Source organism: Pinus tabuliformis, chromosome 9, assembly GCF_031772625.1.
Source record: "Pinus tabuliformis cultivar Carrire ecotype Pingquan chromosome 9, CPIR1, whole genome shotgun sequence".
Lineage (NCBI taxonomy): Eukaryota > Viridiplantae > Streptophyta > Pinopsida > Pinales > Pinaceae > Pinus > Pinus tabuliformis.
Window position 1 is genome coordinate 988,107,428 of NC_142307.1, and position 23,368 is coordinate 988,130,795.

Consider the following 23,368-nt stretch of genomic DNA (forward strand, 5'->3'; position numbering starts at 1 on the left):
TAGATCTCCCACTCGATGACTTATTTTTGTTTCTGTTCTGGGACCATACTCGTACAGATAAGGCATCACCATTCTAGCTCTCCATATTTTTCCGTCTCATCTCCTCCGTCAACAAGGATGAGACTATTTCATCAAACTGCAAGGCAGTTGCATTGCTACCTATTGCAATAACCAGACTATCCCACGAATCTGGTAGAGGACACAAAAAATTGATGCACTTATCTTCATCTGAAATTTTAATATCAACAGACGCTAGCTGACTTACCACAGTATTAAATGCGTTCATATGCTTTGTCACCGAGTCTCCATCTTTCATCCTCAGGTTATACAGTTTTTTTGGCTGGAACCGTTTATTCACCAGATAGTTAGATTGGTACAAAGTCCCTAACTTGTCCCACAAAGCCTTCACCATAGCTTCCCCTGATACATTCAGCAATACTGAATCTGAGACACATAATCCTATTGTGCTCTTTGCCTTCCAATCCAACTTCTTCCATTCTTCATCGGACACTCTCGTTGGTTTAGTACCCAGATCTACCGCAATCCACTGATCTTTATCCACCAACAATTCCTCCATCTTGAATTTCCACAACTCAAAACTCTAACCATTAAATTTCTCGATCTCTATCTTTCCACTGCTCTCCATCTTCTTTCACCACAAGAATCGATCTCGCAAATCTCCCACTGAACAAGGTCTACCACAGGCCCAAGCAAAACCCCTCAACAACAAAGGCGTCTCCTTGAAGCCAAAACAACTCTGATACCAAATGTAGGTTCTAACCCCTTACATTAATTACCTGCATACGAATTCTAAAACACATAAAATAAACAATGCGAGAGCGTAACACATAAAACACATATACACATAGATTTTCCCCTGGATCCCAAAACTGGGACTACCAGCTTGATTTTTCATTATGTTCCTTTCAATGTTATAATACATATTTATACATTCCAAAGCATCCAATACGAAGGACCGAAAACCATCTCGTCCAATAACATGTGCGAAAATCATGCACAAAACCATAGGTGGGTCTGCCCAACCTAACATAGGTTCCAAAACCAAAATTTTCTGAGGCGCTACGACAAACCCCATAGAATGGGGTTACCTGCACCCCTGAAACCCCCTATGACCCCTCCGCTATGCAATCGGCGCAACGAAAGCGGAGGGGGGGGGGGGGGGGGGGGCTCCGTCCCCCCTCTAACTCCCCGGTTAACTACGTGGGCTAGTCGTGGAAAGAATATAACACAACCCAACAAAGTTACTAGTCCCATCGCCTTGGTTGGACAAACGCTCTGGAGCCCTTGGTTGGTTGAGTTACTAGTCCTAGAGCCTTGGTTGGAACAAACACTGTGGAGCCCTGGATAGCTAGGATAAAGACCGATTTGATGATGGTTTGTTATGTTTTACCATGAGGTGGAATCATTGTTTGATGGGTTGAGGTGGATAGCCTCTGGAAGCCCTCGATGATTTTTGATTGATGTGTTCTATGAGATCCTGCATTCATTCTTGGAATATGGCACAGGGGTGAATGGTTGAAGAGAGATTTGGATGAGCCATTCTATAGTCGGGTGGAACGTGGAAGTCCCATCCCATGTTTGGAATTTTGCATCATTAATGAAAGGTTATTTATCCTTATATTTCTATGAGAATTTTGATGGATTATATGTGGTCTATATGGTTGTACTTTCATGAGTATTTCTGTTGATAGTATGTTGGTTATGTATGTGTTTTATGACAACAACTATTTATGGATTTCACCATGTTTTTAGTTGTAATTGAATTATCAATGTATCAATGACCTAATGGATGGAATGGCAGTTGATGTGTTGAGGCATCAATGGTCCTTAGCGATTCTCAGCTAAGTATGAGACTGCTATTCTTAGAGCTGTTCTTTACACCTGCAATTTACATATTTGTGATATGTTTGACGAAATGTCTGTCATGGCTAGTATAGTTCCAGTCAAGTTCTTAAACAAGTATTTCCTTTAGTACTGTCATTTCCATGTTATTTTACTGTTCTTAAGAGATGGTTCAATTCTAGGCAGCGACCGGGGCTCTGGTCCTGAAAAAGTGGCTTAAATCCCGGGGACGCTGGCATAGCACTGACAAAAAGAGTCTTTGAACACTGGAAGGAAAGCCTGTGAGAGGGACTGGAGGCCTTTGGACGTTTTCATGCCTATAACATGAGAATGAATAGGGATTAAGTTTTCCAAAATCTCAGTGGGACTCAGGGGCAAGTTGCCTGAAGTGTTGGATTGGTTCTTGAGGGTCCTGAAGCTGATGTTGAATGTTTTTATGGTATGTTTCTATTGATTCCACTTCCTTAACATGACTTAGGAGGTCAAATCATATTGTAGTGGCCTGTCATCGCATATTTACCCCAATTGGCCGGTTTCTTGGGTATATGTGGGAGGAGGGTGTTACATTTATTTTCACCTCGAACACATCATAGTCAAACAATTAAAAGGGCACATGCTCTGTCCAAATCAAATGTTTTTTCATTAATATTAGGCTTGATCCTTATCCATCGATAAATAACTTAAATTATTATAGTTAAAGGGTTCATTAGAAATTAACAACAAGAACAATAAGTTACAAGTTAAACAACAAATTTAGGTATCAAATTCTAAAGAATGCTTAGAAATATCAACAGGGTTAATGCCTTAACAACCAAATAACATCATACAATTAAAAATATTACACCATTTAATTATTTCTAGACAATGTCTTCACTTCCTATGGGTAAACAAACTTCAAGAATGATTATGAACGATTGAAGTCCCTGACCGCTTCACTGGTGATTTAATGTTATAACAAATTTAGAAACAAAGGTAAGTGCTTGGATGAGTTATTAGAATAAACCATCTAAATATTTATATGATACCATACATACATGTGGTCCCATTCATTTATAAGGCTTACATCTCTTCCATAATATGGATTATCTTTTTGAGGTTGTATGGCATAAACATGACTTGCATCCATCTCATATTTAGGACTGCGCTTCTCTGAATGCCTTGTATAGATAGTACTTGGAGCCCTACCATAGTCAGGACTACGCCTCTCTCAACACCATGAATAAATAAGGCTTGGAGCCCTACCATAATCATGAATTCCCCTAATTTCATGCCTACCTTGTATAGGACTTGTATATCGATCATGACCACGATTCTCACCTTATCTTTGATATCAGCCTCCTCCTCAAATGGGACTGGACCGTTGACCTCTTATATTACCATCTTGACGTTGATCATATTCCACTGTGATCACCCTATCTAATAATTTACTGAGTCACACAAAATTAAAAGAGCAACAACTTAAAAGACAACATTTGGACTAGTTAATACGCCCCCAACTAATTGGAAATTCAAATGAAACACACTAGGTTGGAATGAAATGTACTAATAAATCCAACATACTAAGCAAATGATATGGAAAAAATTTCTGCAATTACATTTAGAAATGAAGTTAAACCATTGAATATAAGAAGATTACAACTAATTTCATATGGATGGAGTCAAAATATTTCATTTCTTCTTCTTGTGATTCAAAATGAACAAATGCAGAATTCCTTCTAATCCTTACATTCACCACTTTTCCATAAGGCTCAAAATGCATTTCAGGGTCCCTGATTTTGGTTTGTATGAATCAAAGTTGATTACAAATAATGCTTTTTTTTTCTTCAAACTTGTAACATATCTTATTCTATTCAGACCAACAAAGACCATCATCAACATGCTATAGGAATTTTCACAAGGAGAAGGCAAACATATTAGCAACGTGGTATGGTAACTACTTCATTTCTTGCATTTGAGTAAATTATCTATCACCATCATGTGAATTAAAAAAAAAGAAGAAATTAATTTGAAAAAATATAAAAATACAACCTTTGTCCACTCTATAGCTAGTCAACGTCTTTTTCTATCAAATTCATTATTTTCAAGCCCTTGGATGGAATCCTCGACATCACGTTCATATTCCATATAGATGAAATCATAACCTATATAAAAAAAGAGATATTCAATAAAGAAACAAAAAAATTAATTATAAACATATTTGCGGCATGCCAGGGCACACATATATCATATATAAGCTATACAAATAAAACAAAATACAACTTGTTTCTCATTGCTGTAAAGACTTGCCACATTAGGGGACATAAGGCACACACCTTGCATGATGTACTAAATGGTCTCGAGTAATTATAAACCATAAGTGGTTGTAAATGGTTGTAGGGTCATCGATCAGGTAAGTGCCTTCACTAGTTATATGCATTTCTGATTGTAGTAATGTATCATGGATTCTATCTCTTGACATGCTTGAGCTTGGATGGGAGGATTAAAATCAATAGTGCCATGAGAAAAATGAAAAATGTCATTTGTATATCAACCTTGTTGAACAAACCTATAAACGTTGATCCATAGCATGATGAATGAATACATGCACAGGATTGTTGGCTGATAGAATTACCTATTTTTCACCCACCTTTATATGTTCCTTTTTATCCATTTCATAACTTTTATGAGGTCGATTTATATCTCAAATCAATGAAGGTATATTAAATTGGCATGTCTTCTTGAAATGTTAATTAATGAAGTGTAGTCCTAGGGGAATGATGCTTAGATGGTTTATTGACTGAATTCTCTTGCAGAATCATGGCAGGTGATGCTCAGCAGAATACAAGTCAGCGTGATGTTGTTAATGGGCTGGAAACACTATTCAGGGATGGGACCATTAAAACTGCTCAACTCCCAAGGAGATGATAAATAGACTTTGACTGCTATCTTTGCATTATGTTTCTATCTAAACGAGAATTGTATATTTGTGGGTAGGCATGATTTCCACAATCTCTGAGTTTGTTAATTCCTATTCATGTAAAGATAAAATGTATAAGTAAGGCTCAGCGGTACAGAGTGACAGAATTTTTCCCTTGGGACGTGTAATAGAAGAACTTTGATTGTAATTATTTTTGGTTAATATGAATTCCATTATTCTGTAATTCCATGTGATTTCTAACTCTTCACCACAACCCTGATCGGAGAGTTGGGCCCACTCTCCTGATCAGGTGCTATTAGATTTAATCATGTGAATAGGTATGCATTTTGGTTATGATATTAATTTTTCTAATTGTTGTTCCTTCTTTACTGTTTTATCATTTTGTTGTGATTCCTAATTGTTGTTACTTTAGGTTGATGTTAATGTTATTCACTTTGTTGTTACTCGATTCGTAGCATTTTTTGGGCCTTGTATTTTGTAAATGTTAAATATTGGGTAGGGAACCTGTTTCCTGGATCAAATTTGCATGATAAACTTGAAATAATTACGAACCCATGATTTACAAATAAATGTGGAAGGGATTGAATCTATAATCCATATCTAAACACCAACATTTTGGCATCATTGTCGGGGAGGCTATCAAAGATGCAAAAGTACAACTAGTATGGGCCATAGGAACTACCCTCTCGTCCTAGTTAGGCGAGACTTTTCACCAAACCTTTTCTAGGACCCCAAGCATTAGATCGTTTTGATTGTTTCTTGGTTTTTGATTGATTATAGGAACCACTCTCTCGTCCTAGGTAGGCAAAGTTTGTACCAAAACTTTTCTAGGAACCGAGCATTAGATTTCCTTGTTTTTTTCAAATTCTCTACCATTTTTACTGTAAAATCCCACTCTCTTATCCTGGTCAGGCAAGGTTTGTACCAACCTGTTTTCGGAACCCAAGCTCTAGATTTGTTTTGGTTGTTTTTAATTTAATTCTCTACTTCTTAGATTGTATGAAAGGGGAAACAAACAAAAGGGGAAGAGGAAGACCCAAAAAAAAAAGGTCGAGGAAGGAAATATCTAGGAAGAATCACTTATATCCAGGAAATCATCGCAAGATCTGATTCAGGGAACTCATCAAGGGGTGTTGTCAGGGTAATATCTCAGATGGGGTCCAAGCCCCAGATAGTTTCGCAACTAGAGCCCTCCTCCATACCAAAACTGAGTTCAGAGAAGATGAAGAAGGGAGAGAGGATTTGAGGAATTAAGAGTTGATGTTTCCGAAGGAGAAGAGGTTGGGGAAGTAAATCCTCCACCTGATTGGGGAAGTGTTGTTAAACAAACTCAGTCATGTATCGTTAAGCAACTAAAACCTATTGATATTCCAAGCGAATATTGGAGGATATTCATGGCCAACAACATAACTTCTACAATTGAGTTTCCAATTGGAGAAATTAGGGGTGATGCACCCATGAATCCTATTCCTCTAACAACATTACCTAATTTCTATGGTCTCTCTTTTGAGCATCCGAATACATTCCTCTTTGAGTTCGATGTTGTCTGCCAAGGATATGATTATATTTTAGATGCTAAAAAATTGAAGATATTCCCTGCTACCTTAAAAGGGATAGTGTTGCATAGGTTTATGGGTCTAAGAGGAAAATATATTATGACATGGTACAATATGAAGAAAATTTTCCTTGTAAAATATCATGACTACTGCAAGTCTCGAGACATTAAAGAAGAAATATTCAATATTATGTTGGAGGGGGATGAAAATATGGAGGACTTTGAGGAATTCTTTAAATACAACCTGCAAAGATCGGGCCATAACAAAGGTATTTTGAAGATAATCTTACTACTAGCACTAAGAGAAGAATCTCTGGAACTTTTGAATGTGGTAGGAAAAGGGGATATCTCAAAGGAAGAGTTTGATACTATTTGTGAATTGTGTGTCAAATGTTCACATGGGACTACGAGGCATAAGAAAGGAACATGAGCTCTCAAAATCATCTAGTAGTGGGGTCATAAAAGCATAAATTAGGAACTTACTGGAAAATTTTAGGACTAACCTCCTAGGCACATTTTCTTCATAGTTGTTTATCAGTGGTTGTCATTGATGTCAACCCAAGCAGCACCAGGGGCTACCCCAATCTTGCATGGGAATTTGACTTGAAAACTTACTCTATTATGAGTCAAGGATCTTCTATATGGATTCTACTCATTGATATGTTTCCGTTTATATATGGCACACCACGTAATTCTTCAAGGTTTGAGAGATATTCACATTTGAAGTTAGTAACCACAGTTAGTGGGCTAAAACCCTATGGCGTTGTGGCATGGCACTCATAATTAGTTATGGTCATTGAATAGTCAATAATCAATAATGTTTTTTTCCTTCTAAAATCCCTCCAACATTCACTTGTTGAGGACCCTCTCCACTCAAGACATTCATATAAATAGTGACCCTCATACCCTCCTCTAGTAGGGATTTTGTGGCTTCAAATAGGTCATCGTGGAATTTTCACTATAACGTTTTTTTCTGCGAAGCTTGAGAAGCTGAAATAAAAACCCATGTGAGCCGCAATCCTGATGAACCTTGTGACACATGGCACTTCATACAAGTTCGCTCTAATGAACCAGTCTATAATTAGGTCATCGTGGGATATTTAGCATAACGCTTCCTTGAAGAATCCAATATTGATCAGACCTATGGGGTTGGAAAGAGGAATCATAGGGCTACCATAGGACAAAATTTCAAACCCTGGAGATTGGAAATTACATATATACAACACATTCAATATCAAGCTCCTAGAAGGCAATAAAAACATGCATTCAAGGATCATTGCAGTAAGGACGACACATCAACAACCAAGGGTAATTCTCCTACATAAATTTATGTATGATTAGTGTTTACATTTTAATTTTGAGTATCATCTCTAACATATTTTTTTGCAGGACAACGTAAGTATATACAGTGCCTTGGTTATATCTCTATGTCTCTATATGTCACAGCTAGTTTTGATACCACATTTTGGATGTCCTATTCCTGATACTACACATTTGATGCTACATATTCTTGATGATACACCAAGTTTGCTAAATATATATGATGTTTTAAGTTCATGTTACTTGTCTTGTCATAGTTGATAAAATGATCTCTGTTTTTGTACTTAGAACTTGGTCCATCACAAGTCTAGGGTTTGTCATCAGTTTTTATTGTATATATCTTTAGGTCAGTTTTGGATATAGTCTTGCATAGAGTCCAGGCCTATATCAAGAGTGGGAGTCTTTGTCTACTATTTCAACAAGTCAACAACAAAATTGATAAGCACACATCAGGTACGCATTGTAATTTTAATTTGTATTTATTCATTATTATTCACTTACATGTGTTTTGCACACAGAGGTAAGTTGAAGGGTATTTTGTTTGTTTTGGGATTGGTTTCACTGGGAAAATTCTACACACAGGTAGAAGAATATTCAAGTACAACATCAAGAAAGAATTCAAGAGAAGAAGTATCAAATCAAAGGAAGAATTGTAGTGAGACATCATTGAAGACATGACAACCATCCAGATATCATGAAGTATTGTTAAGGCCAAGAGTCATCATTGTAAAAATGTAAAAGAGTCATTTGTAAAAGAGTCATCATTGTAAATTTGTAAAAGCATCATCATTGAAAAGAATGTAAAAGAGTCATTATGCCTAGAGTCGAAGAGGCAGTGTTGGGAGGTATAGGAGTCACTATTGGGATGATGTCATGGTTGGGTTGCAGTTCCTAAAGTGATTGGCTATTTAGTCAAGTATACGAAAATCATTGTACATCTTATTGTATCATGGATTGTTGTCCCTAGTTTGGGAATCCACAACCTTGTCTTATTTTAGTCATTATAGGGTGGCAGGTAGGTGCTAGGAAGGTGTATGAAGTCGCCTACAGGTTGGGGCCTGTGAACACTTTAGGATGGTAGGGTGGTGCTAGGGTGAGTTGTGGCTTGCCAGGGTGTTGGGGCATCCATTACTTTCATTACTAAAGAAACCAGGGCGTTGGGGAATCCTTCCAGTGGTAGCTGGAGAATAATGCTTTTCTAGAATTCTAGGAAGTTTTTACTTTCATTTCAATTGGGGCTAAAGATTAAATAAGCTATTAGAAAAGTGTTCGGTGGTTTTTGACCCAGAGGGGGTTTTCCACCTAAAATTATTGTGCCTACTGTGTTCTTTTATTTACTGTTATTATTGCATAAAAATTAATAATAATTGAATATTAGCTAATTCTTTGAAAACATTTAAAAGTGCTAATTGCTAAGGAATATTGATTCACACCCCCTCTCAGTATTTCCAACAACAAATAGACGTTCTGTAAGCGAAACAGAAACAAATGGAAGTTGAGAAAGCAATGGCCATATTCTTCCCACAATGTAGGAAGAAGAACTCATTGAAGGAATGTCCACTTAATACCATTGAAACATGTGTAATATGCGAGCAAAACCATTCCACCAGCACATGTCCATCTCTTCTTGGGTTGAAGGCAGTTTTTCAAGGAGAAAATGAATAGATGGACCAGCCTTATTTTATGGGACTAAAGAAGACATGGAAACCGTGACCACAGAAAATGAATCAAGGTATGAATCAAGACCATTGTCAATATTTTAATAATTGGAACTTTGGGTCTCAACCTACACCATTTCCAACTTCATGGTTGCAGTATTATCAGTATCCTACACCCTGGCAGTCATGGTCACACCTCAAACTAGTCCAGTCCCTTCTTGGCCTCATAACCAACATGGACCCCCTCTTCCTACAAGTCAACTTCCCCAGCCTATGACACAACAACAGTTACAACTCCCACCCAATGCCTCCATCAGTACTCCTCTCCATCTTCAACTCTTGTTCAACCCAACCCAAACTTGAATAATAGGGGAGCCCAATAGGTTGAGACACCCAACCTTCTGGCATATGGTATTTCTACCTCGGAATGAAATGAATTGAATCTTCTATCCAGATGAGTGGTGAATACAAATACTTCACCAATAATTTTGAACAAACTAATGATGAAGTCTCAGAATCGGAATTTGAAAACCCATCTGGGGAAACTGGGGGTAATCTGACACAAATTGATGTGAAACAACAACCCCCCACCAAAACAATTGTCACTCGAGGGAGTCACGTAGGCCCACCTTATCTTGAGAGACTTTCCTTAAGAAAACATATTCCTCAACCTGAATTTGATCTTTTGGGAGAATTACATAATTTATTTGTTAAGATGCCATTTCTCTAGGCCATGAAGGATGTGCCAATTTGTGCTAAAACAATTAAAGAACTATGTTCTAAGCCTGGAAGGAAGCTAGAAGACCCACATACTATCCATGCCATGGGGAATTTTTCAAACATAATGTTGGGAAAAGTTATCCCAATCAAATATGGTGACTCAGGAAACCCAATCTTCACAGTCCAAATCAATGGGGTTGATATTGTAAATATTCTGGTAGACCTTGGGGATGCAATTAACATTATACCATTAGAAATTGTACTTAATCCGGGCTTACTTAATCTTAAACCAACCTTGATGGTTCTATAACTTGCAGATCGATCTACTATGAGGCATGTAAGGAAATTAGAAGATGTAACTATTTCTGTGGATTCTTGGGAATATCCAATCAATCTCTTAGTACTGCACACTCAAACTCCAATTGGGGGGCATCCCCTGATCTTAGGGAGGCCACGAATCATTATGACCAATTCCTAGATTGGGTTTCGATCGGGAAACATGGTGATATCAAATGGAGAGATCACAAAGAACATTGTTCTTTATCCCCCTTGCAGAACCAACTCATCGGTTGAACCAGGATTTACCCTAGCATGAAAATATTCCCTCATGGATGATTTTGAACCTGGAAATGAAAATATGAGACCAATTCTCATGATTGGGGAAGCTCTTGATTTTAAAGAGGAAACAAAGATGATGCTATTAGTATGTTTATTGGTGACCCTGATTTCGTTTCCTGCCCAACCTGATGACTACTAGAATATGTTATGAGCTATACTACCCAGGAATCCATTCAATCAGAGACTAAATCTAATAATATTCCTATCACATCAGTCCATAACAATCTTCTAGTATAGATTGGCCCAGGGAAGAAACTGAACATCAATCCCAATCTATCAGCCTCCCAAACTGAACAATTGTTAAAAATTCTTCAGAATTGGAAGGAGGCATTTTCTTGGGAATACACAGATATGAAAGGGATTCGTCCTTATTTATGTACCCGTCACATATATATATGAGAGGAATGTCGCCTTGTTCTTCAACCACAAAGAAGAATGAACCCTGCTTTGAAAAACATTGTTAAGGAAGAACTACAGAAGCTATTAGATGTTGGATTTATTTATCCAATCTCTGACGGTCAATGGGTATCCCCATTAATCATTGTCCCAAAGAAGAACGAAAATTGGAGGATTAGTGTCGATTATAGGGAACTGAATAAAGCTACCCAAAAAGATGACTTTCCCTTACCTTCCATTGGCCAGGTTCTCGATACACAAGCCAAAAAGAAGTTCTTTTCTCTTCTTGATTCGGATTTAAATAGGAACACAACAATTATAGATATAACCATAAATATAGATATGCAATAGAAATAACACTTCATTTCATTAATATCAAATACTGAAATAAGCTTACAAACAGAATGGAAATAAGATTAGTGTGGGCGATGGTAGCTTATCTCTGAGAAGAGATGTGGTGGCTTCATGCCTCTGAACTGAGTTACAATGAGACTCAAGGGCCTTTTTATTATTGAACGATAAGAGAAAACCCTAAACAACCAAAACCCTAAACCGAGGAAATGTAATACCAAGAGTTTATGAGCCCTGTTGGGGTTAGTTGGGAAACCAACTTCCCGGGGTCGTAACTTGGTCATATTATCTTTGTTTGACGCGTATGATACCTCGTTGGATATATCTCTCTGAGGACTACAACTAATAATGTTATTTCTTTTTAAATCACTAGATTTATTTTGCCAAAAAAAATGTCGTTTAGGGCCTCAAAACGGCTTCGAAAGTCCAAGACCTGAAAAAATGCCAAAAATAGTAAATTGTGCTACAATTAAGGAAACTGAAAAAAACTGAAAGAACAATGGTGAGGGTCCAAGTGGAATAGGCGGGTGGCCACCAATATCCACTTGGATCACTTCTGGATGGATTTAGTGGATATAACCAGATCTAGATAGCTCCTGAAGACGAGGACAAGACTAATTTTACTTTCCTTTGGGGAAATTTTGCATACGGTTCCTCCTATTTGGGCACTGTAATGCACCTACTACTTTCCAACAGGGAATATTGGGAATCTTTTCTGATTTAATTAATGATAGTGTTGAAATTTATATGGATGATTTTACCCCATATGGTGATTCTTTTGAAGATGGTTTGGATAACTTAGAAAAAGTAGTTAAACGATGTAAACAAACTCATGTTTCTCTTAGCACAAAAAAATGTCATATGATGATGGAAGAAGGGATTGTCCTGGGGCATTTAATTTGAGCTATAGGAATATGGGTTGATCCCACTAAGGTCGAGGTAATCTTAAATTTTGCCACTCTAAAAACACAAATGACGGGACGTAGATTTATTGGCTATGTTGAGTATTATCGACGTTTCATAGAATTTTTTTCTAAAGCAGCATTTCCACTTTTCCAACTACTGTCTAAAGATGCAAAATTTGTATGGATTGATGCTTGCGAAGTGGCTTTTTCAGGGATCAATAAATTACTCTGTGAGGCCCCAATATTGCATGGTCCTGATTGGAAACTTCCATTGCATATCTCTACGGATGTTTCCCATACAACATTGGAGCATTTTTGGGACAACAAGAGGACAAGAACCCATATGCAATCTGTTAGTTTCAGTCTTTCCAGCCTTCCTCCAGTGATCAAATATGCTCTTACAAAGTGGTCTCAGAGTGTCAAGGTCAAATTTTGTCATTTCAAAGAGTTTTCAAGCAAAATTTGGTCACTAGGCATTAGGTCTAGGGTTTGCTTTCACTCCTTCTAAAGTTGTCCAAATGCCAATCTATGTCACTATTCAGTTGATTCTATCATCATTCATAGGGTTTTCATTATCATGTCAATGTCTAATGAGTCGTTTTACATCTTGTTCATGCTTCAGTTTCGCCTAGGCAAGGTCATTTCCCTCTCCTAGGGTTTTGAAGGCGATTTCTCGTGGACGGTCAAATCATCGGAAAAACTTGTATCCTGATGTTCATACACCTTCCCCTATCCTTAAAGTACCTTATCAAATGCTTCCCATCACTGAGATCCCCCAAATTCCTCATTTTTGCACAAACCCTAGTTTCTAGCTACAACTTGGCAATTTTCTAGGTTTGGCCTGTGTTTTGCCCTTTTGGACCTCTTCCCCTCGCTCAATCTCTGAGATTCCACTTTCCCATACTTCCTAACATCCCTCCCCACTCCCAAAAATTTCCCCAAGAATTTAGAAGCCCCCTATCCCCTTCATTTTGCTCCATTTCGACAAAATTCCTTGTTTCACACATCGGGACAAGTCGCACTCAAATGATGTTCCAGAGCAATAAAAGATGAATTTTGGAAAACTGAGAGAGGTTTTTGTCCATAACATGCCAAAGAACAAAAACCTCCTTCACGTTTTTCACAGGTGTCATGGTTTTAGAGAAATGTCAAAATTGCAATCGCCAGATCCAAGGAGGTTGGCCAAGACACTAAAACGACGGAAAATGCCCGATCCACTCCAAATTTTGGCCAAAGCCTCTTTGAATGAGCATGGTACTTTATTGGGGAATCCCAGCCCAAATTTCAAGAAATTTGGAGAAAATTTTGTCAATTGTGAATTTTTTGTGCCAAACACAGGTTTTCTCCACCAACGGGTCGCGCGTCGCGCACGACCCTTTCATTGGGCAACTCCTTTTTGGGAAAAATCAGCATTTTTGGATTTTTCATGCAAAGATACACTTGCTCAGCCATTGCCAAGAAATTTCACCAAGTTTTGGGCCTCCAGAAAGTCAAAAAACAAGCAAAAAATGACTTTCTGCCACCTTTTTGACACACAGGAAGCAGTCTTGGGAGATTGCAATTTTGGAGGGGAAACTGACCACCAAATTCAGAAATTCCACTTGGGTTGGAAAGTAGACATCTAGACCTTTCCCCCAAGCCCACTTTTGACTCATTTGGACACCTGGAAGTACCCCAAAATCAGCTCCAACGTAGCGCGACCCGTTCAGAAAGAGGGCGCGACCCGTTGCGCAGTTTTCACAGGAATTCATCTACAGCTCAGGAATTCGCCCAACTTTGACCAGTTTTGACTTGTGATGGGAATTTTCACCCTTTTTGTTGTAATTAATGTATTTTCATGATGACATGACACTTATTTACCTATTCTAGAAGATTCATTCATGTGATAGGTAAAAATTTAATGAATGAATTGGTTTCCTAGTTTGTAGAGGCAAGTTGTTTTGACTGCCTAGTTTTTAGTACTCAGTTTAGAATTGGTTGAAACAGCTCCTAGGATAGTGAGCTCGACCCCTAGAGGCAAGGAAAGATGTTAGATTTCCTATATTATGTACTTTCTTAGTCATTTTTCAGGGGTTGGAGAGGTTGGACTCTTGAGGGATAAGCTCTATTGTATTACTCATTGTATCTCTGCAATTTTTGGCAAAGGAATACCAGGGTTTTGAAGTCCTTTTTGGGATTCTTGTGGTCACATGTATTGATGGTGTGTTTCTCTTTGTACTTGTAAGTGTGTTATGTGAATCATTTCCTTACTTTTCCTTCTGCAAATTAGGCAAATGAAGTGTTAAAGTAGAATTCATGACTGTCATGCTCTGCTTTTAAGTTTGCTTAATATCAATGCTTTCAACTGTTTAAGGGGAATTCAAGGTTATTGCTTGCTCTCCTTAACTCCTCACTGGTCATTCTCATCCATCCACCTCTATCAAAGGCATCAATACTGTCTCCTACCTTGCCCCAAAGAACCCCCTGCAAAAACTGTGTCCAATCCCCGCACCCAAAATTGTCTTTCCCCAACTTTCCACCAAAATCTTAAAACTTCCAATTCAAACCTTTTTATCAGTTAACTAGCCTAAAATCAGTGTTCCCTTTTTGGTTATCTCGCCCATTGAAGATCTTTACCGAGATATACCGGAGAGAGCCCTCTCCTGCCCCGTAGGGCTAGCTACGAGGCTAAGTGGTTTGATGTTGCCTTGGAGTTTGCCTTTCTCAGCTTGAGGTGACATTTCAAGCACTAACATATTGGCGACCATACTGGGGAGAACAAATTGCTTGTTGATTGATGTGTTTGTCCCATAAGTATTAGACGGAGCCTGAAGTTATGCCAGGTAGCCTTCGAAACGCTTTTGCTTTGCATAAGCGGAAGTAGATAAACGTTGCTTCAGTCAATCTCTGTGAGCTTGTGAATACGACCACTTCATTTGCATTTTACCCCAGTACATGTATCAAGTTCAGATCTGATTGTTGATAGTGGACAATGATCAGACACTTGAAAGGTTGAAATCATTCACTTGGCGACTCTAAATCATTTTCGAGATCAGATCCAAAGACTCCACTGGAGGATGATCCCGACCAGCAAAAACATGAAAGGACAATATGGACAGACCAGGTATTCAAGTTGGAATTTCATCCAAGACATTTTGTTCTTTGTCATAAATTATTTCTTCTCTTTTCCCAAGAATTTCAAGAAGGCTTTGCAAAGTATACTATGCTTGAGAAAAGATCCCAGGCCTACATTTGATTCCTTCCCTTTGAAAATTGTAAATTCCAAAGATTTGCATGCCTTTGAGCTTGATCAGGATCCTTTTTCCGAAATTTGTGATGACCATCTTCAAATTGATGAGCCCCAAGAGACCAAGACTGATTCTATACTTGCTGTACATACCCATACACCTTGTAAAATTCCAGATTGGTATAAACCTCTTGTTTTACCTTCTGTTCTTCATGCTTTCCCAAAAAATTATGATCTATACTTACCGAGGTTTGATGGTGAATGTAAGAATTTCAACGCTGAGCAACATGTGCAGAATGTTGAGACTTTTCTAGATCTTTTTGAAGTTGATGATGCAGATGTTAGTATCAGGCTTTTTGCTCTTTCTTTGCAAGCCAAAGTGAAGAGTTGGTTCAAAACCCTGCCTAATGCGAGCATCTCAGATTTCCAACAGTTCGTCAAAGTTTTTCTCGACAGGTGGATGATCGGGCAAAACCTTTTCTTGATTGTAGAAGAGTATAACTAGCTGAAAAGATTACCAGGGGAGACAGTACAACAATTTTCAGCCATATTTAATCAAGTTTATTATTCGATGCCAGTTGATATAAGACCTTCTCCTAGATCTGCTCTCTTGCACTATCCGGGTGCCTTTGATCCGGAGATGGAGTTTCAGCTGAGAGAAAGGGATATTGCAACACTTCACGAGATGAAAAATAGTGCAGTAAATGTAGAGGCTCATCTGTTGATCCGAAGGGCAAGGTTGAAAGAAGAAGAGATGAAAAACATAGATCCGGCCGAATCAACATCTCTAGAGGTGAAGCTTGACATTTTGGTAAGTGCAGTGGAAAAGATGATGGAGAAGGTCACCGCAAGAAAATCTTATGATGTTCAAGCTCATGGCGCGTTGATTGTAGAAGAACAAGTTGCTGATCCAAAACATTTTGTTTCTTATCCTAGTTGTCATAGATCTGATAATGATTGTTTTGTAGATCATTGTGAAGAAGAGAGATCTGTTGATATGACATGTATGCTTGATGATGTCTTTTATACCGATGATTTGCCTCAGTTTGATCAATATGATGATGATTATGTTCTCCAAACAGAAGCTAATCTTGCAGACAAATCAGCAGCTAGTTTGTGGGAGGAAAAAGTTCATTTTCAGCAGCTTGAATACAATTTTCAGCCATCACATATCAGCTATGACAATGATGAGGAAAGTGCATCAAAGTTTGAAGTAAGTGAAGGATCTTTGCCTTTTTGTTTTGATTCGTTTCAGTTTATCAGAGATAACTACCATGCAATCAGAAATCAAATGTCAACAAGTCTTGATTTGAATCATCTTGAGAGCAATGCAAATTTTGTTCAAGACTTCTCATATTCAGATTTGCAACGCCCGAAAGCCATTGATTTTCAAGTTGCAGTTGAAGACTTGGAAGTCGACACACATGATTTAATGATTCAAGGTGACTCCATACCATTCTGTTTTGAATCATTTCAGTTTTTGAAGGGTAGATTGCATAGTAAATCTTCAAATGAACAGCCTATAACAAATCAGCAATCTCTTAGTGTTAATGTTGAGGAGGAGACAGATAACAAAATTCTTGAGCATCCTGTAGCATCAGATTTGCAGCTCCCAAATGCCATTGGTTGTCAAGTTGCAGATGAAGGCATGGAAGCTGAAATATTTGATCAAATGATACAAGAAGATTCCCTACCTTTCTGTTTTGAATCATTTCAGTTTTTGAAGGGAAATTTGCATAGTACATCTTCAGTGAAGAATGAGCAGCATGTAGGCAATCATGTAATTACAATGGAACCAATAGAAATGGGATTGTAGCAGTCTTTTCAAGTTTTTCATGATCCAATAGCTGATGTTTTGGATGAGGTTTGCAGTCAAAGTTTTTCTCCATTATCTACATGTGAGCTTGAAACATGTGCTGATATGAATTTGATCCGGCAGCCGGTTTCTGTCTCATTTTCAGCAGAGATCTCATCAAAAGGCTCAGATCAAAGTTTACATTCATGGTATGAGGAGAAGAAAAGTAATCCATTGGATGCGCTAAGTTCCTATGTGCATGAACTTCAAGATCCTTATGTAGTGTTTTTGGAGGTGGATAGTGAATCCATATCATTCAACGGATCTGTTTCTAAGTTATCATGGGAGTTGCCTTTCAGTAGTTCTCTCTTGTTGTTCATAAGTGAGCACTTGCGAAAAATTCGAACAGCAGATGGGATACTTACTTGGTTGCATTGGTTGTTTCATTTCACTTGATCAGGTGATGAATGAAACTGTTAGAGTAGGTTTTGATGAATAAGTTCCACTTTGAGCATCATTTCCAGTTTGTCAGTTGTGTTTAAGTATTGAGTCAGTTTTTAATTGAGTGAGAGTCAATTAGTGTCATCCGATTCATCAGTTTTCAGTCATGGATTTCAACCTGAGTTTTTGACTCCATTGCCCAATGGACGAAGGCGCTGGTCTGCTCTTACAGAGATCTGCGGTTCTTGGCACCTCCAAGGAGCTACCGTCCCCATTGGAGCCAATGTTAGTGTCAGTATTTCCAGCCCTCCTCCAGTGATCAAATATGCTCTTACAAAGTGGTCTCAGAGTGTCAAGGTCAAATTTTGTCATTTCAAAGAGTTTTCAGCAAAATTTGGTCACTAGGCATTAGGTCTAGGGTTTGCTTTCACTCCTTCTAAAGTTTTCCAAATGCCAATCTATGTCACTATTCAGCTGAGTCTATCATCATTCATAGGGTTTTCATTATCATGTCAATGTCTAATGAGTCGTTTTACATCTTGTTCATGCTTCAGTTGCGCCTAGGCAAGGTCATTTCCCTCTCCTAGGGTTTTGAAGGCAATTTCTCGTGGACAGTCAAATCATCGGCAAAACTTGTATCCTGATGTTCATACACCTTCCCCTATCCTTAAAGTACCTTATCAAATGCTTCCCATCACTGATATCCCCCAAATTCCTCATTTTTGCACAAACCCTAGTTTCTAGCTACAACTTGGCAATTTTCTAGGTTTGGCCTGTGTTTTTCCCTTTTGGACCCCTTCCCCTCACTCAATCTCTAATATTCCACTTTCCCCTACTTCCTAACATCCCTCCCCACTCCCAAAAATTTCCCCAAGAATTTAGAAGCCCCCTATCCCCTTCATTTCGCTCCATTTCGACAAAATTCCTTGTTTCACACATCGGGACAAGTCGCACTCAAATGATGTTCCAGAGCAATAAAAGATGAATTTTGGAAAACTGAGAGAGGTTTTTGTCCATAACATGCCAAATAAGAAAAACCTCCTTCACTTTTTGCACATGTGTCATGGTTTTAGAGAAATGTCAAAATTTCAATCGCCAGATCCAAGGAGGTTGGCCAAGGCACTAAAACGACGGAAAAGGCCCGATCCACTCCAAATTTTGGCCAAAGCCTCTTTGAATGAGCATGGTACTTTATTGGGGACTCCCAGCCCAAATTTCAAGAAATTTGGAGAAAATTTTGTCAATTGTGAATTTTTTGTGCCAAACACAGGTTTTCTCCACAAAGCGACCCTTTCATTGAGCAACTCCTTTTTGGGAAAACTCAGCATTTTTGGATTTTTCATGCAAATATACACTTGCTCAGCCATTTCCAAGAAATTTCACCAAGTTTTGGGCCTCCAGAAAGTCAAAAAACAAGCAAAAAATGACTTTCTGCCACCTTTTTGACGCACGGGACGCAGTCTTGGGAGATTGCAATTTTGGAGGGGAAAATTACCACCAAATTTATAAATTCCACTTGGGTTGGAAAGTAGACATCCAGACCTTTCCAACAAGCCCACTGTTGCCTCATTTAGACACCCGGAAGTACCTCAAAATCAGCTCCAAAGTAGCACGACCAGTTCAGAAAGAGGGCGCGACCCGTTGAGCAGTTTTCACGGGAATTCATCTACAGCTCAGGAATTCGCCCAGCTTTGACCAGTTTTGACTTGTGATGGGATTTTTCACCCTTTTTGATGTAATTAATGTATTTTCATGATGACATGACACTTATTTACCTATTCTAGAAGATTCATTCATGTGATAGGTAAAAATTTAATGAATGAATTGGTTTCCTAGTTTGTAGAGGCAAGTTGTTTTGACTGCCTAGTTTTTAGTACTCAGTTTAGAATTGGTTGAAATAGCTCCTAGGATAGTGAGCTCGACCCCTAGAGGCAAGGAAATATGTTATATTGCCTATATTATGTACTTTCTTAGTCATTTTCAGGGGTTGGAGAGGTTGGACTCTTGAGGGATAAACTCTATTGTATTACTCATTGTATCTCTACAATTTTTGGCAAAGGAAGACCAGGGTTTTGCAGTCCTTTTTGGGATTCTTGTGGTCACATGTATTGATGGTGTGTTTCTATTTTTACTTGTAAGTGTGTTATGTTAATCATTTCCTTACTTTTCCTTCTGCAAATTAGGCAAATGAAGTGTTAAAGTAGAATTCATGACTGTCATGCTCTGCTTTTAAGTTTGCTTAATATCAATGTTTTCAACTGTTTAAGGGGAATTCAAGGTTATTTCTTGCTCTCCTTAACTCCTCATCGGTCATTCTCATCCATCCACCTCTATCAAAGGCATCAATACTGTCTCCTACCTTGCCCCAAAGAACCCCCTGCAAAAACTGTGTCCAATCCCCGCACCCAAAATTGCCTTTCCCCAACTTTCCACCAAAATATTAAAACTTCCAATTCAAACCTTTTTATCAGTTTACTAGCCTAAAATCAGTGTTCCTTTTTTGGTTATCTCGCCCATTGAAGATCTTTATCGAGATATACCGGAGAGAGCCCTCTCCTGCCCCGTAGGGCTAGCTACGAGGCTAAGTGGTTTGATGTTGCCTTGGAGTTTGCCTTTCTCAGCCTGAGGTGAAATTTTAAGCGCTAACACAATCTACTATGTCAACAAGAATTGAACTCGTACTGAAGTTAATTATACACTAACTGAGAAGTAATTTTTGGCTGTCATTTATGCCGTTAACAAATTTCAGCATTATATTATAGGGTACCCCACCTTTTTTCACACAGATCATTCAATCATCAGGTATCTGATGAATAAACCTATAACTCCTAGGCGAATTACAATATGGTTATTATTGTTACAAGAATTTGATATCACTATTGTAGACAAACCAGGAAAAGATAATGTGGTAGAAGATTTCCTGTCTAGGTTGAATATTAATGATGAAGATACACCTGTGGAAGATTGTTTTCCTCATGAACATCTTTTTTCAATTTCTACTCACAACCCTTGGTATGCAGATGTTGCTAACTATCTTGCTACAGGAAAACTACCTCATCATTTGTCATATAGGGAACAACGGAGAATTATCCAGTAGAGTGCCCACTATACATGGATAGAAGGGTACCTCTTCTACACCATACCAGATCAACAAATCTGACGTTGTGTAGGCAAGGATAAGATCTATGATGTTATGAAAGATTCCCATGATGAACCTTGTAGTCGCATCACCGTTCGCTGTCGTGTTCTGTCCGCCCGTCCCATGGAGGGGCGCCCGCCCGGGTCGCCCTCCCTGCGTTCACGTCTACACGCCGACCGCCCACACTCGTGTCCGAACCAACTCGTGCCCAAGTCCGTGTCCACCAACTCGCTGCTGTTCACCGTCGCGTCCATGTCTGTGTCCACCAACTCGCTGCTATTCACCGTGCTTCCGTTCGCTGGTTCGCCACCGGGTGTGGATCACCCTTGGGTCGCCCGCCCGTTGGACGCGGGTCGCCCTCGGGTCGACTCTCGTTTCGGCTCACCCGAGCCTTAACCGCATGCTGTTCCGCTAGTTCGGGTAGCTGCACCCGTGTACAAGTCCGCACGCAGCTCGCCCTTGTCTGTCCGCAGCTCGGCCTTGTCCGCTGGTTGTCATGCCCGCCCGAACCTGCCTTTCGCTTGTCGTGCACGGGTCGCGCGCCCGGGGCGCTCGCCTGTCGTGCAGGGGTCGCCCGCGGGTCACCCACCCGGGTCACCTGCCCGTCGTGCACGGGTCGCCCACGGGTTGCCCACCCGGGTCGCCCGTCGGGTGAAGGCGCGCCTCTGCCCAAAACGCCAGGGCGTTACACTCTCCTCCACCTGAAGACGTTGTTGTCCCGACAACATTCCATCTTAGTGGTTCCTTCACCAAGACATCTCCATGTGCTAACTGCCCATGTATAACAAGTGTTACACATCCTAGCCATGTGCCAACACTCGTCTCCACGGTTCCATGCTCAGGTCCATGGAAACCCCATCTTTCTGCAGCATGTTGTTTTCATCATACCTGCTCAACCAAGTTTGAGGGCTCACTACCATGAGCAGCTTAACAATGAGCCCCATCTTCTACGTCATCTAAGAAGATGTGGAGCGAGAAGAGCCTGGGGGCTCTCCTCCACTAATCAACTCGATCCATCTGTCCGGATCCTCAACCTCCATCCTTTGTAGATATGCCTCACGATCTTCCTTCTGGATGTTCAGGCTCACATATAGCTCATCATCGTCATCATCGTCCTCCACCAACTCTAGCCTTCTCGATAGGTCCGAGATACTATCTGAAAGTGCTCGGATGACCACGGATTGTTCTGCAATCTTTGCCTCCATCGTAGACAACCGCTTGTCTACCTTTACCTTGTCCTCCATCTGCATCCCTCCTAACTTATGATCGGGTTTTGTTACACCAATGGTTGGAACACCAATGGGCACATCTTCCCTTTCATCATAAATGAAGAGTTTCCTCAAATGTGGCACAACCATAGCTTCAAACTGTTTCATGAACTCCATCCCCAATACTACCTCATAGTCATCAATCCGCACTATGGTGAAGTCCACCTTTCCGGTCCATGCACCAAGTGTAGTGTCCACCTTTTCGGCCATACCAAGGATTGCCATAGGAGGAGAATTCACCGTCTTCATTTGTGCCTTCACAGGTACAAATTTCAGCCCAAGTCTCCCTGCAGTGTCTTCACTCATGAAGTTATGTGAAGCCCCAATATCAACCATAGCGAGTGTATCAGCTTCACCGATCTTCATTTGAACGTACTCCAACCTGTTTTTCTCCGGATCTTCTTCTTTCCTGCAATCTTCATCAATAACTGCCTTTGAAGTAGCACTCGGGCCTTCTTCACTTACAGCCTCATCGTGAGGATCATTGGTAGAAGAAATTTCTATCACCAAGTCTTTTTGAACTCGTGAGGTTCCTTCCCCACTTCCTTCCTTTTGTTTCTCCCTAAGCTTGATTTCCTCCTTCAAGACTTCGAGATGTTTTTCAAGGACTAAACAATCCCTCTTTTTATTGTTCATCGCATGTCTTATCCTTAGTTCTTTGAATTCTGCTTCAATTAAGATTCCTTCACGTGTAAGTCGAAGGGCTTCATCCGTATCCAGGTCCGAGGCCCCTTTTTCCACCAAGTCACAAAGAGCACTTTTTGTTTCCGACAACCTTTTGCCACAATCCATGTATTCTTGCCTTAGATTTTCCGTTTCTTCAAGTATCTCCTTCTCGAATTCTTCCATAGTCGCAAAGCCCAATTGTTCCAAGAGAGACATCCTTACTGAGTCACCTGCTTTAGAACAAGCAGATTCACCTTCAATTTCAACCGAGACAACCTTGCCCAAGTTTCCACGAATAATCCGTCCACCAGCTTTGACCGAGATTTGATACCACCTTTACTTCGGTAAAGGTGTGTAGCAGCTTCAACACCTGAACGAGCAACCCCGCTCTGATACCACCTGTCACGCCCCTGAGTCTACGGTAGTCTTTCAACTGTTATCTGGCGGGGTGCGGCACTACCGTGTATTTTCTTTTTTGTAATACTCATACATGTAGACTACACCTTACACCTTTATATACTTAATTTGTC

The 23,368-nt window shown here is 39.6% G+C and overlaps 1 pseudogene; it reads right to left on the bottom strand.

The window, feature by feature from the left end:
* Window positions 1–2,757: 2,757 nt before the first annotated feature.
* LOC149152043 (uncharacterized) lies at window positions 2,758–23,021 on the bottom strand (annotated as a pseudogene).
* Window positions 23,022–23,368: the final 347 nt, after the last annotated feature.